Source organism: Patiria miniata, unplaced genomic scaffold (assembly GCF_015706575.1).
Source record: "Patiria miniata isolate m_02_andy unplaced genomic scaffold, ASM1570657v1 HiC_scaffold_22, whole genome shotgun sequence".
NCBI classification, from domain to species: Eukaryota; Metazoa; Echinodermata; class Asteroidea; order Valvatida; family Asterinidae; genus Patiria; species Patiria miniata.
This window is the reverse complement of record NW_024037061.1, coordinates 19,234,828-19,252,263: the sequence shown is the minus strand read 5'-3', so window position 1 is coordinate 19,252,263 and position 17,436 is coordinate 19,234,828. Positions and strand designations below refer to the sequence as shown.

Sequence of the window (17,436 nt, the reverse complement as noted above, 5' to 3'; positions counted from 1 at the left end):
AGACTCAGACCAGAGCTCCCTTGAGAAGCACTATACAGCCCAGGAGAAGGACCGCACCAAGTACATTACTACCTTGCTGATGCTTCACAGGGATGGTACAGACTCAGACCAGAGCTCCCTTGAGAAGCACTATACAGCCCAGGAGAAGGACCGCACCAAGTACATTACTACCTTGCTGGTGCTTCACAGGGATGGTACAGACTCAGACCAGAGCTCCCTTGAGAAGCACTATACAGCCCAGGAGAAGGACCGCACCAAGTACACATCGCTACCTTGCTGGTGCTTCACAGGGATGGAACAGACTCAGACCAGAGCTCCCTTGAGAAGCACTATACAGCCCAGGAGAAGGACCGCATCAAGTACATCACTACCTTGCTGGTGCTTCACAGGGATGGAACAGACTCGAAGTACTGCAAAGTAAGACTTTTTCATATTTGAAGAGAAAATGCTCTAACTGTACTTTAAAACGGTTGAGAGAGTAACAGCAAAAGATCTTTCTTGCCCGATTTTTATGCTCAGCACAATAAAACTAAGACAGAAAAAAAGTGGAAAATCTGTCAAAAGCAGGATTCATCACACTGAATGTTTTTGGGGATTTTTTGATCGGGTACGACCCGATCACCTTTTTGAAATGGTAATAATTATTCTTTGGGTTTTTTTTGCTGGACAATAATTCTTTACGGGTTTTCTCCTCCTACGTGAACTCGTTCGACCTTTACTTCCGGGTCTACTGGAAGGTCAAAGTTGGGTGAATTTAAATTACAGACAGAAGCCTCAAAATCAAAACGAACCACATCTTTTCCAAACAGTTCACGTGATGACGATAAAGCCTACATGTAGATGGAATTTGAACCCTGGTCCGAAGATGTAAAAGAAATTGTGATGTCATCATGACATCCCCTGGTATCAAATTACAAGCTTACTTTTAATTAGGCTATAACTTTATAATGGAACTTTTAATTAGGCTATACATGTAACTTTATAATGGAACAGTCTCATTAGCTGTTTCGGTGTACACACCGAAACAGCTCTTGTTTCTGTTATTTTTTTTTTTCTCTTTTATTTTTCAGACTTTTTTCTCATAGGATAACACGTGTTTTCGTTCTACAAGTCACTTTTGGCTTTTTTTCAAATCCGATCGACTTCAAACCTGGCACACACTTAGACCACCATCTGAAGATGTGCGCCGAAACTTTTCGTCATGCTGACGTCATCACGTGATTTATTATAGAATTTTGAATATTTAATTTTTCCCATAGACTTTGTACACAGAAATTTTAAAAAAAATGTCAATTTTCAGAGGGCATTTTCGACACTTTGCCAGTAATTCATTTACACCAATCTTTGTCCAAGCAATGACCCTAATTCAAACAACATTGTGTAATGATGACGTCATGATGACGTCATCCGGTGTTTATTTATAGGCAATTAAATTGTGACACTTTTAATATTTAAAAATGCATAAGAAATCAACCGTACGCGTCCGCAGCATTCTGTTGCCGGCAAGTGGTAGAGTAGGTTGAGGACTTTATTTCATTCAGTGTGCGTAAAATCACGTGGCCCTTGCTTCCGGTCGAAAAAGGCCAAAACCGAAAGTGGCTTATTATTTAAAAGTGGTAATAGATATGAACTTGCTTTTAACTGTGTTAGTCTCTTGGCTGATAGTATTCTTCAAATCATCTACCGATGACGTCATGCAATCTTCGAGCGCCCTCTAGCGACAGGTTGAACATTTTCAAAAATGTATTTTGAATAGATGTCTGTGGCGAAGTTTGTCGGAATCGCCTAAATAGTGGTGTATATGATGACCTTGACCCACTTAAGACGTGTGCGAAGTTTAAGGTGTATGACGTCATCAGACCGGAAGTTATAATGAAAAGACCCTTTTTCCTTAAAAGAAATCCTGAAAAATCAACCATGGCAGTTTTTATATTAATTTCTACTTTAATTGTCTATGTAAGGGTAGGTCTAAAATATTTCAAAGCTTCGAGGCAATAAGCAAACTCGGACATGCCCTGCGCACGCTTAAAACTTCAGGTTGACAATAACTCTGCTTTAAAACATGCACAGTCCACAATGTACATGTACATGTACATGCCCGTACGTTGTACATATCGTAGTCAGTCAGCCCGCGCGCAGCGCACGTGTTGCTGAGGTCAAATCCTGTCCACAGTGACCGTTTTAGCCGATTTCCGGCTAACTTTGACAGATTTTATGTTCATGCATTGTCAGGGACGTAGGATAGACACTTTTTGTATAGAATACGCATGTACATGTTCATTCGACCTGGATGAAACTCCTTTACGGCAGTCATTAATAAAACGGTCCAAACAGCTCAGTGTTTGTCCACAAACACATTTCTAGTTTTTTGTTGTTTCAGACATTGCTACTGGCAATATTTTGTTCCAGCATGTCCAGGGCACATACCATTTGACCTTTACTTCCAGTGTAACCGGAAGTACAATGATAATAAATTTAACTTGAAGACGGAAGCATTATGCTACAGTTATATAAATTATGCAAATATTTAGTGAGGAATGTCCAACACAAACATTGGCATGATGACATAATTACACGAAAGGCCGCGTACCAGTACATTCACGCAATGCGTCTCTCCAACTAGGGCTCTCAAAAGTTGTCAAAAAGGGACAATCTACTGTTTGTGCACGTAATCTTTGTAATCAGCCTAGATATACATGCACCTAAGGCATGTAGGGCCTAGTACTTTTCAATCATATTCTCAAAGGTGGCTTAAGTTCAAAACGTAAAATGCACTCAAATTTGATCAAATTGTCTACTCAGATTATTTATTTATTTATTTATTTCAACCGGATCCAACAGCGACCAAATCGCCAATTACATGTACAGTAGCACCAAAAATAATTGCAAACCAATAGTGTCACCAGAGTTACCCTTTACATCTTGCGCTTAACTTTCCAGGTTGTGGGTCTCTGGTCAGACCAAAGTTCTGGACTTGATGTAGTGATGCATTTAAAAAAAATATTCAATTTTCAACCAGTTACTTGTGAACTGACTGCAAAAAACATCACCAGTCACTCGGGATACATGGCCTACATGTACAGTATATAAGTGTTGTACATGTAGCTGAATCCAACACTATCACACATAAACGTGAATAAAACTGAATACAAGTTTTCGCAGTCACACATACCGGTACATGTATGGGAAGTCAAAATAAACCGTTTTTGTTAAATTTAAGTTGGATTTGAAAAGGCGTCTCTACAAATCCAAGGATTGGGGAAAAATTATATAAAATAAAAAGTAAGAACTAGTAAGAAGTTTTCGGCTACCAAAAAAAGGGGGGGGTGGAATCTGTAGGCCAATACATAAATTTTGATCCGTATTTGTGTCTTGACATCCTCGTGTAAGTTGTTAGTCTTTATGTTACAGTGCAGGCTCTAAAATTGGCATTAAAAAGTCGGTATATCAAGCAGAAATTGCAATGTGGCAGTGACCTACCGGTATCTCTTTTACAAATTTGTTCCCCTCGACTGGCTTTAGTAAGTCACATTGTGGCGCTGTTTTCAAGATGGCTGTGGAATGTGAAACTGACTTTCTAAGCATGTCAAGTGGACAACGTGTCTTTGGATTCTAAAATGGCACATTCCAGATGAAAGTGCACAATCATTAAAACAATACGTGCAGTAAGACCTGCACCTCAAAAAAAGTTTACCCATATTTGTTATAACCTATGAAATCGCATTGGTACTACTGAAAGTTTAATCCAATACGTCAATGCAAGTCAAGGATTTAAGGGTACATGTATTTTGCGAATTGAGTATTTTGAACTAAATGATTTTCTTGACACTAATAATTTGCAGATCAGATTGTACAGTTTGAAACATGCACATGTGCAACCTTTAACGACTGTAAGTCAAAAGTATTTGAATGAATTTTGCTATCCACACAAACTACACATTCTGCTGAAATAAGTTCGAATAAAAAGGCTTTATAGGCCTAGTTGTTTGCAAAACAAAATACATATCGCTTTCATTTATATTATTATTTGATTTTAATAATCGAAAGATATTTTGTGTACATGTACATGTAGATTGTCTGAGCAAAGTAACATACCTCGGCTAGATATGGATATTTACACAAAAACCGTGTCTAACTAAATTCATAACATACTGTAGTAGAAGACTAGAAGTGTTCATTTAATATTAAACATTTGATGTTTAATCCAATAAATTTTAATCCAATTAAAACACTGCCAATTAATTAACTGTGTGAAGTATAAATCGTCTGGTTATGTGTTTTCGTTCCGACTTTTCTTTGATTGGCCCTGAGGGACGTACTTCAGGGTCAGAAGCGCAAGTTGGTGTTGTAAGGGTTCGTTCTCACTGGATTCCTCGATTAAAGCTTCGTCTGCTTTGGCCCACCTGATGTACCGACAGTGTTTCATCTCTTCAAACAGTTCTCCGTCCTCCAAGTCCTGAAGGTTGGCGACATCGTCCATCTGCAGAGACTCCCGCCGGAACTTGCGGTAGCTTTGCATTTTCTGCACCTCATCTTGTAGCGTGTCGAAGGTGGTGGCATGCATGATCTGCGTGCTGACCCTGCGCATTTGACATCTCGGTGTTGAGCGTGATGTGGACGAGGCTGTCTGTTGCATGAGGGTGGACTGCCTTTCTATCTTGGCACCAGGATTGTTGCTGATCCCACGTGACTCGGGTGAAAAGGCTGGCGAGGAAAACTTACTGTGGGCCAGCGAAGGGGCCTTGGTGGGAGTGGACGCCTGCGAGAGGACGCTCATGTCAAGACCCGACTTGGGTCGCTCATCACGGTGGCCGTGGTGTGGTGACATGTCATCAATGCATATAGACGGCGCTGGCATTTCACCTTTTGAAGTCATGCGACGGACGTGGTTCTTCAGCTGTGCTTTGTACATGTCCAGGTAGTTGGTTCGCAGCACCTTGCTATTGGAGTCCAGTTGTTGCTCGGCAATGGTGGCGCAGGTACCGACACTCGTCTGAGGGCGTCTTTTCTTTGGCCGCGGTCTTCGGGAGTAAGACATCGGGCTGGATTGAGGACGTATGCCGAGCTTCTTCATGACAATTCTCACTGATTCCTCAGCTGCTGCCGTACTCTCATTGTCTGCCAGGGCTTTGCTTGCCTCGCTGATAACGCTCTTTGTCCTAGTCACCGGTGTTGCCCACTTCCCATCAGTCCTGTCTCCCTGCGTCGGTGTCTCCATCTTCTCTCCGGTGCCACCCGCAGCAGTCGCATGCTCTTCTGTCCCATTGCCTTCTGGAAAGACCTCCACTGCCTCCTCAAATTCCTCCATCACCTTCCGATAGTGATATATCTGGACCTGATCTGATCTCATCGAGGACAGTCTTCTCTTGGACATCTTGGTGTATTCTCTGGGAGGCGGTTTGCTGGTGGCCACCGATTCAGCGTGAGATGCATAGTGCTGTTGTCCCCTGACTCTCTTCTTAGGAAGCAGGGTGGCTAGTTCAGCTGGGGTGGGGAGAGTCGTGGCGCGGGGACGGGCCAGGTACGATGGCATCCCCTCGCGCGGGCTTGGCCAGCCGCGGCATGGGGCACTCTTTAGACGACACTCGCCAGATCCCCTCATGAGACTTGCGGATGCAGGGGTCCCGATCCTTCTCCAGGACATTGACCACTTTCTTCAGTCTCTGCTCCTGCATGCGGTTCTGCATCTGGGTCTTGACAAAGATGCGGCTGGAGCAGGCTTTGAGCTTGTCCAGCAGCCGACGGTAGTGGCGCTTGGTGCTGCCCGGTCCGCCAGTCATGGTGACGACCTTCCGTTTAACAATTCAAAGGAAAACAGCTTGTATAGAAGAATACAACTTCTGTACAAGTATCCTTGGTTGATCTGACTCACTGCTTATCCGTTAAGTGAAGTTTTGTATCTCATTGATAATGCTGCTGCATAATCTGATGATGTCCTGCAATCAAAACAAATGTTTAATGTTATTATTATTTAAGCCTTAGTATCACTTTAATTCAACGCAAGGACGATAACACTATCGCATTGGTAGCAGACCTGCCAATCACTGACAGCGGCCATGCACGGTGAGTGACGTTCAGCTGTCCACGGGCGACCAAAACCCGGCCAAATTACCGACTTGACTTCAAGTCGTAAGGTTTCGCCTGCGAATGGACACAATGTAATTGTTATCGACAAATCCACTTAGCTACAGGGATCCGTGTTTTCAAAGGCAGCAGCCAACCCAGAAATTGAAACACAAACACATTAATTGTGCCATTTAATATTAATTTGTTGCCTAATAAACACGAGAAACCTTCCTTCGCTTTCTTAATACACAATAAGATTTTTCCGGGTGGGCGGTTTCTAAAATAAAAGTTACACTGTTCCTCACTTTGATGGCCCTTTTTCAATGTGAAGAACCAGTCACTCGTTGGCATTACGGATACACCGTGCCACGAGTATCCTTGAGCAAAAAAAATAATTGCAAAGACATGAAGCAGAACGCGACAACGGGCCTGGAGTACAACTTCCATTGAAGAAAACCCTGTGTCACAATGGGCTTATGCGCTTGCGAGCAACGAACCCGTCGATTAGCTGACTTATTGATGTCCGTCCACCAACCTCCCGCCAAGAACCCATGGAAATACACCAAACGCGGGGAGAATAGCTGAACCACGTGCCTATTATTATTAATGTCCTTACAACTTATTGAGCAGCAACACCCAACAGTGAACTCCGTAGCCAGGAAAAACAACATACAGAACACCAACAAAAGAAATGTTTTCACTCCACGTCTCATACACATGTCGTTTCCCGAAATTTGATCTTTTTTTGCGACATAAGTTAAAAACATATGTATCTCCCGAAAGTCAGCACATGCTCAGAAAAGCCACAGAAATCTCAATTGATATTATACCCAATTTAACGGATAAAAATCTGTATACAGATATTTCACAAATTCGGACTTGCGCGCTAAGGCCAAAAAAAAAGTCTTCGGTTTCTGGTATGCGCGGACGTCGCCGTAGCCATGCGCGTCGGCAAAATGAAAAAGGTTTTTTTTTTCAATGAAAGATGATGTCTCAAAACCACCAAACTCACTGGTTTGACTGGAATCCTGCTGCTGCACAATTTTAATGATGGGGTTATGATCGAGAATAAGCTTTACAATGTATGTGGCCTCTCTGGTCTCCCATAATATTTGCACTAAGTTTAGTCGGGCACCATTTGCAGTCATCAGCCGACATTTGAAGCAAAAAAAAAAAACAGGTAAAAAAAAAAAAAAAAACGAGTTGCCGCACCACTTTTTGGGCAAGCTCCATACCAGAAACCGGAGACTTTTTTGGGGGCCTTAACTTATTAATTTTTTTTTACACAGCGAATTTCCTCCCATGTATTTCAAGATATGATGCAAATATTACACATTTCCCGGCGCATTATACCTTGCGGCACAGGCTACACCATTATAGAATACAGTTCTCGATAATTCATGGTTATACCTCTGCCCGATTGGGACCTCTGACTCACATTATCAGAGGGAAGCGAGGAAATATCAACCCCACGATACTCATTCATCAGTTTGGGTGTTTATTTACAACACCGGTCGTTTCTTTTAGTTCCTTGTCAGGTGGGAAATTTCGGGGAATTCTTTTTAAAGGGGCCTTCGGTCTCCGGTGGCGTTTGATTTTACAACATCAACGACTGACTGAGAGGGTTCAGACCAAATATTGCCCCAAAAAAGGAAAGGGATAACTTGACTGATCGAAAATGTATACAGTTCGGCGAAGTTTTCGGGGAACAAACTTAAAACATTATCATATTTCAGAAAAATGGGATAATGTTACTTGACGTGACAGAATCTTTCGTAACTCGTAAAAATTGTATCTTACATGTATCTTACCTCAAAAGTACTTTTGACATCCATGTGAGAGCAATTGTTAATGGCGGCGTTTTACAGCTACAAATGTACTAGCAACCTTGTAGATATCCAACTATTATGTTGTGTATGCAGACTGCAGTGATCTATTTATAGTGCAACCAGTATATGACGTCATTTGTTAATCGTCTGTACATTCTAGTACGTGTGTGCTGGAATTTACTACCTTAAGGAGACATGCACACAATAGGGAACAAAAGATTGTATACGTCTCCGCAAGAACATTTCTATAGATGAATACGTCTCCACAAGAATTTCACGAAATAGATATATGGATTTTACTCAAAAACTAGTAATTTCCAAGGTGGGTTGATCTGTCGCAAATGGAAGAGTTTTAGAAAAGGGATATTTAGTCCAAATTTCAGCCCAGGAAATTAATTCTGGTAAAAATTAGAGCATTTTGAAACTTCAATTTCAAACTCGAAAACTTTACTACACGAGAACAAAGAAATGTCTCTACAAGGATACAAATTCCAGAATGGGTGTACTCTAGTGTGTTATGGCATGACATGGAACGTGAATACAATACGAAGCAACCAGAAAAGTATCCCTAATCTCAGTCTCTCCTTAATCGGGTATTATTGACGTACGAACACAACAGTGGCGACGAGGATGAACCTTGAACACACGGGTTACGCAGAGGATTATCTACGGACTATAAATTGTGTGAAACGACCCTGAGTTTTCACGAACTTTTTGCAAAGTTTTCTCGACACGTACGGTGATAACTTTTGCACACACGATGCGCGGTACAGTACAACGTACATGTACATCGCCATTGGTCCATGCATGGTTGACGACGCATAGTAACGATACGTTCTACGATAAACGATAATGGCGACTTTTCAGAGAACTGTGTTCGAGAAATTTAACCCAGTGGACGGTGATATTGATACATATTTGGAGAGACTTGATCAGTATTTCATTGCTGTGGACATTGCGGAGACAGAGGCAAACGCTGTCAAACGCAAGGCTATTTTGTTGAGCAGCATTGGTTTCACGGCATATAAGACACTTAAAGACTTGTCTTTTTCGCAACAACCCAAGGAAAAGTCATTCGAGGATTTGTGTAAACTGTTACGGGGACACTACAGACCCAAGAGACTGGCAGTCGCAGAGAGATTTCGATTTCATAATGCTAGACAAATGCCAGGACAATCGATCTGTGAATACGTTGCTCATTTGAAGAAAATGGCTGTATATTGTGACTTTGCGGGGGATCAACTGCAGGAGAGTTTGCGTGTGGGCTGCAGTCTGAGAGCATCCAAAAGAAGCTGCTCGCTCGCAACTACAATTTCCAACAAACTCTGGATCTCGCTCTCGCAGAGGAGGCTGCTGCAAAGAGTGTGAGAGACATGGGCACCGTGGAGACTAAACCAGTGAATAGGGTGACTTCTCACTACAAGCGTAATCAAAAATGGCAAAAGCCAAGGTCATCGCAACCAAGGAAGCATTGTGACTGCTGTGGACTGAACAATCACAATCGCGATGATTGCCGATACAAGAGTGCCACATGCTACAAGTGGAAGAAAGTGGGACATTTGCAGTCAGAGTGCAAGTCTGATAGTAAATCAGGCCCTGCACCACCAACCACGAAATACACGCCCCAACAGCGAACCAAGCCCAAAGGATGCGTTCGCTATGTGGGAGACGACGAAAACCCCCGCGAACTTTACGATCCCACTGATGACGCATATCGCGATGACAGTACATTCGTCGACTCGGTTTTTTACGGTTATGACTTCCGATAATTCAAAAGCGGATACGTCAGGAGACACGACAGCCGATACGTACAGCCATACTTCAACTATCAAGGTTCCTGTCAAGATCGCGAACATTCCCATACAAATGGAACTTGACACAGGTGCCGCTGCATCAATCATGAGCCAGTCAGACTATTCACATTCCAATGCAACCGGTGAATCGTGTCCTACATGTACACGCTTACGCGGGTGCCCAATTGCGAATTTTGGGCCAACTGGTTGTCGAGGTTCAGTACGGCGACCAGAAAGCAACGTTACCGCTAATCATCGTCCATGCAGACAAGTACGCACCACCCTTGTTGGGCAGGGAGTGGTTGACAGTTCTCAAGCTGGACTGGCCTAATCTGTTTTCTCAGGGTCAATACGGTGTGAATTCTGACCCAATCGCCGAGTTGAAAAGTGAATATAAGGACATTTTTCAGCCAGAGTTAGGCACAGTACGTGGAGTTAAGGCAACACTGCACGTCAAGGAAGACGCTATTCCAGTTTTCCACAAGGCTCGCACAGTGCCATTGGCTCTTCGCCCCGCAGTCGAAAAGGAACTCGCCAGAATGGAGCAAGAGACAATCATTTACCCAGTTGATTTCAGCGAGTGGGCGACACCCCTGGTGTGTGTACCCAAAGCAGATGGTACGGTACGCCTGTGTGGGGATTACAAAAACACTGTAAACAAATCAATCCACACCGATCAGTACCCCATACCTACTTCGGAGGAAATATTCAGCAAGCTAGCCGGTGGGGAGAAATTCTCCAAAATCGACTTGAAATGCGCATATCAGCAAATGTTGCTCGACGACAAATCCCAAGAATACGTCACGATTAACACGCACAAGGGACTGTATCGGTATACACGCTTACCATTCAGTATCTCATCGAGTCCTGCAATCTGGCAGAGATTCATCGAACAAGTACTAGCAGGTCTGGACAGCACATAAGCAATCATGGATGATGTGCTTGTTACAGGCAAGACGGATGAGGAACATCTCCGCAACGTAAAGAACGTTTTCCAGCGATTCCGGAAATACGGTCTCAGGTTGAAGACCGAAAAGTGTCGGTTCATGCAGGAGAGCGTAATCTACATGGGACGTCGCATTTCTGCAAAAGGGATTCAGCCAACCGACGACAAGGTTGACGCGATACGCAACGCTCCAGTTCCACAGAATGTCACAGAGCTTCGCTCATGGTTGGGGATGGTCAACTTCCAAGCGCAGTTCCTTCCCAACCTGTCGACCATGGCCCATCCGTTAAACGAACTGCTCGGGGATTGTCCTTGGCAGTGGACGGATGAATGTACCAGGGCATTTGAGGCAGTGAAGGACGCCATCAGTTCAGACAAACTTCTCGCTCACTACGACCCAGCACTCCCTCTCGAGCTCGCAACAGACGCATCACAATATGGACTTGGAGCAGTCATGCTGCATGTGTACGCTGACGGCTCCAGACATCCCATAGCATATGCTTCACGCTCACTCAATAAACATGAGAAGGGCTACGCGTAACTGGACAAGGAGGCCCTGGCAATCATGTTCGGTCTCAAACGCTTCCGCACATATCTCTACAGAAGGAAATTTACCATACGGACTGATCAAAAGCCATTGGAGCGCATCCTTTGTCCCAAGACGTCGATTCCAACCCTTGCAGCACAACGTCTTCAGCAATGGGCTGTAATGTTGTCCGCATTTGACTACAACTTGCAGTTCATTCCATCTTCGCAGAATGTGCTCGCGGATGCGCTCTTATGTCTCCCATTACCCACAATGGAGGAGGACGATGAAGACGTTATCTACAACATCGAAGACAAACGCCTCGATAGCCTACCAGTAACCAGTAAGGAGATCTCACAGGCTACAAGAACTGATCCTGTGCTTTCGCGCGTGTTAGAGTTCACTAAAAGTGGATGGCCAGCAGAGGTAAGGGACGAACGCCTCAAACCTTTCTTCAATCGCAGACAGGAACTATCCACGGAACAGGACTGTTTGTTGTGGGGATTAAGAGTTGTGATACCCTACAAGTACGAGAAGTTCATTCTGGGTGAGTTACATGATGCGCATCCAGGAATTGTCAGGATGAAAGAAATTGCACGAAGCTACGTTTGGTGGCCTAACATCGATCGCGACATCGAACAGACTGTTCGTCTCTGTGCTAGCTGTCAACAGACTAGACACCTTCCAGCTGTGGCACCCCTAATGCCATGGGTGTGGCCTAGCTCTTCGTGGCACAGAATTCACATCAATTTCGCGCAGAAAAATGGTCACGATTTCCTGATCGTCATTGACGCATACGCAAAATGGCCAGAGATCTTCCACATGAGTAGCACCACCGCGAATGCAACCATCACGGTGCTGCAAGACTTATTCAGCAGGTATGGCATCCCCTACCAACTTGTCTTTGACAATGGACTGCAATTCACAAGTGAGGAGTTCCAATGGTTCCTCAAGGTGAATGGCATAAAACACGTAAGAGTTGCACCGTACCACGCCGCAAGTAATGGTGCAGCAGAACGAATGGTTTAATCCTTCAAACGCGCTCTCAGCTCAAGCAAATCGAGTGTTCGGAGTTTGCAACAACGTATCGACAGTTTCCTGTTGACATATCGCACTACGACACATGTAACAACCGGTCGTACTCCTGCGAGTTTGTTCCTAGGACGCGAACTGCGTACTCGTTTGTCCTTGCTACGCCCGGACGTTGAACGCAAGGTGGTCAACATGCAGAGCAACCAAAAGTTGCACCACGACAAACAGACCCAACTCCGCGAGTTCTATGCGGGGGAGGATGTGTTGGTTAAGGATTTCCGCTGCAAAGAGACTTGGTGGCTGGCCACAGTCGCAGAGCGCACAGCCCCAAAGTCTTAAGTGGTAATTTTGCAGGATGGTCGAGTGTGGAAACGACACGTGGATCAGATGAGAAGAGCAGAACGGTCCACAACCAGTCATTCTCAGAACTCAAGGAATGGGATGCACACCTCAGCTCACCAAGATACTGATATGTCTGACCTCGCATCCATTCCGGTGTTTATCCCTACCGCTGAGACAGCTCCAGTCGTTGGCTCGCAAATTCCTCAGACAGAACGTACACACGCGCCACCCTCAAACATCACAAGTGGTGAGCAGACTTCACAATCGGCGACACCGACCGTAACCGCAGATTCCAGTGCTTCACCCAAACCCCTACGTCGTTCGTCAAGGGTCAGCAAACCCCAGACAGACTCATTGAGACTATGGAATAACCTAACTGTTGTTCGCAGAGGCCGGCATGAGAGTTAAAATGTGCATGTACTGCACTTTGAGTTGTTACAGTTGTGTTAATGTTTATCTTGTTACTCAAGTTGTTTAAACAAGTTTTTAGAGTTGTAGTTTTGAAACAAACAAAAAAGGTTGCAGTTGAAATTGTACGGTATTGGAATGTCATGGGTGTAAAAAAACCCAAAAAACTAACAAACAAGCAACCAAACAAGAAGGAAATCCTAAGGGAAGTTCTGTTTATTCAAATTAAGGGCAGGAAGAGAAAAAAGCCATTGCTACAATGTACTTTGTCTAGGGACTTGGATTTAATTATGGAAAAAAGGATTTTCTTTGTTTTGAACTTTGGTTTTCTTGCAACAAGTGTTTGTAGGATTAGCATTTTTTTGTGTAAAGTGTGACATTGCTTTTATAGACAGAATTTTCAGTCGAGGACATTTTCATCGGGTTGAAAATGATATTTGTGTGTGTGTGTGTGTACAGCTTCCATATTAAGGGGGGAGAGGATGTAGTGTATGCAGACTGCAGTGATCTATTTATAGTGCAACCAGTGTATGACGTCATTTGTTAATCGTCTGTACATTCTAGTACGTGTGTGCTGGAATTTACTACCTTAAGGAGACATGCACACAATAGGGAACAAAAGATTGTATACGTCTCCGCAAGAACATTTCTATAGATGAATACGTCTCCACAAGAATTTCACGAAATAGATATATGGATTTTACTCAAAAACTAGTAATTTCCAAGGTGGGTTGATCTGTCGCAAATGGAAGAGTTTTAGAAAAGTGATATTTAGTCCAAATTTCAGCCCAGGAAATTAATTCTGGTTAAAATTAGAGCATTTTGAAACTTCAATTTCAAACTCGAAAACTTTACTACACGAGAACAAAGAAATGTCTCTACAAGGATACAAATTCCAGAATGGGTGTACTCTAGTGTGTTATGGCATGACATGGAACGTGAATACAATACGAAGCAACCAGAAAAGTATCCCTAATCTCAGTCTCTCCTTAATCGGGTGTTATTGACGTACGAACACAACAATTATCATTCGTAACTACCAGCATCAACTAAAACCTCGTTGATTATGGGCGGGCGTAAGATGGGTGGCGAAAACAAATAACAGCGATTAGTGTGCAGTGTTTAATTAACAACGGACTTATCTCTCAGTTAGTTCAATTCACCGCCAGTTCAAGTGACCGCTACCCAAGATATCGTAGTGCGGTCCTTTAGATGTTGAAAACAGTCCTGATTCTCTGAAATGATGGTGTTGGATCGGGGAGAAATCTTGGCACACTTAGGTATGAGATCCCTTACCGCCCGGTTCCCAGACGGTCTGGGCTAAGCCTCGCCCACTCCGAGAAAGGGATTGGGACTCCTCTCCAAAGTGGGCGAGCTCGGATTAAGAGAACGAAGTACAAGTCTGACTGGTGGGCCCTCTCCTGAACCTAACAAAAGAAGCAATTTGCAAGGCGATAATCCTCACTGCTGGGTAACAAAGACCCGGCAAATCAAAGGGCGCGCCGCCGGTAATCCCTCCCGTGGACTGCTATTGTTGGTGACCCATTGCCCTCGCAGGCCTATTGAAAAGCTTGAGTGATCAGTGAACATGGGTTTCAATTAGTTACGTGGTACGTTTTTCTCCCCTTAAATGTATACAAATGTATATGGACTTGCACCGATGAATCCCTGAATCTGACTTTTAAAGCAAACGGGTTTGGTATTTTGTTCAGTATTAAGATCAGAATTCCCCAGTTTGTTCTATTTACGTGCATTAATTTATTTTTTTCGTTCAACAGATAGTCCAAAGGCAGGAAAGGGAAAGAGGTATACCGATGATGAACAATAATATAGACGGAGAGCTTTCAACCTTTGATTTTCTTTTCGTCTTTTCGTTTTATTGTTGTTATTACCATTACCTTTATTATTTTCCCTTGATCTATTCTGATGGTGGTGTGAACATTTCTTCGTGATGATGATAAAAGCCACCGAAGATCATTAATTACACAGAAAACTTTTTGTAAAAAAAGCATAAAAAAATAAACAACTGTATCCGTAATCTTGTGATTAAAGCACACTATTGATTTGAGTAGACGAAGACTGAACATTAATAAAAGCTTTCCGGTTAGCCCAATATCCAAATACATATATAGACGTTATTTAAATGCGCAATTCAAACAACAACTGATCAGATCGCTTCCAGGGTTGGGGGCACAATGTGAACAGATTAAATGTCTTCTTTGTATCTTTTATACTCTGAAGTCACAGGTTTTCTGCGTGTTTGCAATCACGATGACTGTTGTCAGAACGCTGAAGTTAATGCGCTCGCTGCGACATTAGAGTTTCGTTTATCACAAAGTATAGTGAAAGGGTATCAGACTATTATGTTTACAGCGTGTATCACACTTTCTGTCTGACACCCAATCCCGCGTTGCAACAAAGCAGTATACGTCATGGGCTGTTCCTTCGGTTACATATCCCCCGCTGCGCTGTATGTATTCGATATTAAGACATGAGGGAGACCGTTCAATGAATGACAAAGAAGGTTTGCTCTGCGCTCACTTGACGCCAGTGCAGCATGAATTTAGGTTGTATGAAGTACGGACTCATTGGGGGTATTGCGCATGCCCTTGCATAGACAATTAGGAGATGGACCGGTCACGTGAGAGGGTTTAACCAATAAAAGGGGAAAAGAGTCCGATTTTCATACGAGTCCGATTTTCGTATGACACCGGGTCCCGTACACGGACGACGGGCGGGAACGTGGTCCATGTAGTAGTCATTCACAAGTTGCTTTCACAGATCAGTGGTTTGATTAAAGAATGTGCGTGTTCACGTACAATTTTGCAATGTCTTATCTTGCATATTTTCTAGATAGAAATTAGAATAGCTAGAAAAAAATATTCAAACTATTAATTGAAATGAGTCTCAGGGTGAACAAAAAATGTACACATAAAAATCTGGTTTCAGGATTTAAAGTGAGTGAAGTTTTTGCGTCAACAGAAAAACTTAAACCTTAAAACAAAGGGGGAAAATTATACGTTGTACGTCAAGCAATCAGTAAAACCCATATAGGCCTACATTTACACGCGTTCATGCAAAGAAAATACTGCCATTCTATACCCTATAGCAAAGAAAATGCTGCAGATAATCATAGCCAGGGCAAACCATAGTTGGCCAGGCGCTGTAATCCTCGAACAATAACCACTAATCCGTTGATAGCGACCAAGAGAGCCACTCCAGTCAACCAAGCTCACGCTTGAATAACCGAGCGTTCATACCGATCGGGAGCTACAGAGTGGGTTATTCCCACCCGCTTCTCGAGCGTCACGCTTGAATAAAAAAGTGCCCAGTATGCATACCGATCGGGGCTACCGAGTGGGCCACTTCATACCGATCGGGGGTCAAGCCCGCCAGCTTCTATTCTCAAACGGGTATCAGACTTTTCTGTTTAAAATGCGTATGAATTAGCGTGAATAAGGGGCAAGTGCAGTGTCGTAGTCTAAAATTCAACAACATCACATCATTACCACACGCAAAACAATTCATGTTCGTCATATGGGGAATACTTTATTTCAATTAATACAGAATGAGGTATTTCGTACATTTGATCAATTCCGAGAATATAGATATGGAACATCGTATTTCGAAAAATTCACAGAAAAAAAAATCACACCATTGTTCATATACAGACCTTGCAAACTAGGCAGTTGTATCAAGTTCATTTGTCAAATGATTTCATGCAAAAACAAAACACTTGCATTCTATGAAGCTAGAAAAGAATACAATTCCACAAAAAATATAATGATTGCCAGTGTCTTCCACACCAACCCAACCTGAGTTTGGCGCTGTAATCCTCGAACAATAACCACTAATCCGTTGATAGCGACCAAGAGAGCCACTCCAGTCAACCAAGCTCACGCTTGAATAACCGAGCGTTCATACCGATCGGAAGCTACAGAGTGGGCTACTCCCACCTGCTTCTCGAGCGTCACGCTTGAATAAAAGAGTGCCCAGTAATCATACCGATCGGGGCTACCGAGTGGGCCACTTCATACCGATCGGGGGTCAAGCCCGCCAGCTTCTATTCTCAAACGGGTATCAGACTTTTCTGTTTAAAATGCGTATGCATTAACGTGAATAAGGGGCAAGTGCGGTGTTGTAGTCTAAAATTCAACAACATCACATCATTACCACACGCAAAACAATTCATGTTCGTCATATGGGGAATACTTTATTTCAATTAATACAGAATGAGGTATTTCGTACATTTGATCAATTCCGAGAATATAGATATCGAACATCGTATTTCGAAAAGTTCAAAGAAAAAAAATCACACCTTGATCATCTAGTTTTTAACCATTGTTCATATATAGAACTTTGCAAACTAGGCAGTTTTATCAAGTTTATTTGTCAAATGATTTCATGCAAACATAAAATACTTGCATTCTATGAAGATAGAAAAGAATAAAATTCCACACCAACCCAACCTGAGTTGGGCGCTGTAATCCTCGA

At 43.1% G+C, this 17,436-nt stretch overlaps 1 long non-coding RNA gene and 1 pseudogene across 1 annotated transcript in view; one reads left to right on the top strand and one right to left on the bottom strand.

Annotated features, from left to right (window-relative positions):
- Positions 1 to 362: 362 nt before the first annotated feature.
- LOC119730304 overlaps positions 363 to 17,436 on the top strand; it is a 28,627-nt gene continuing 11,553 nt past the window's right edge. The window contains exon 1 of the long non-coding RNA XR_005271359.1: positions 363 to 417. This is a non-coding gene — a long non-coding RNA (uncharacterized LOC119730304). The remainder of the gene's footprint in view (positions 418 to 17,436) is intronic.
- LOC119730302 lies at positions 4,097 to 5,930 on the bottom strand (annotated as a pseudogene).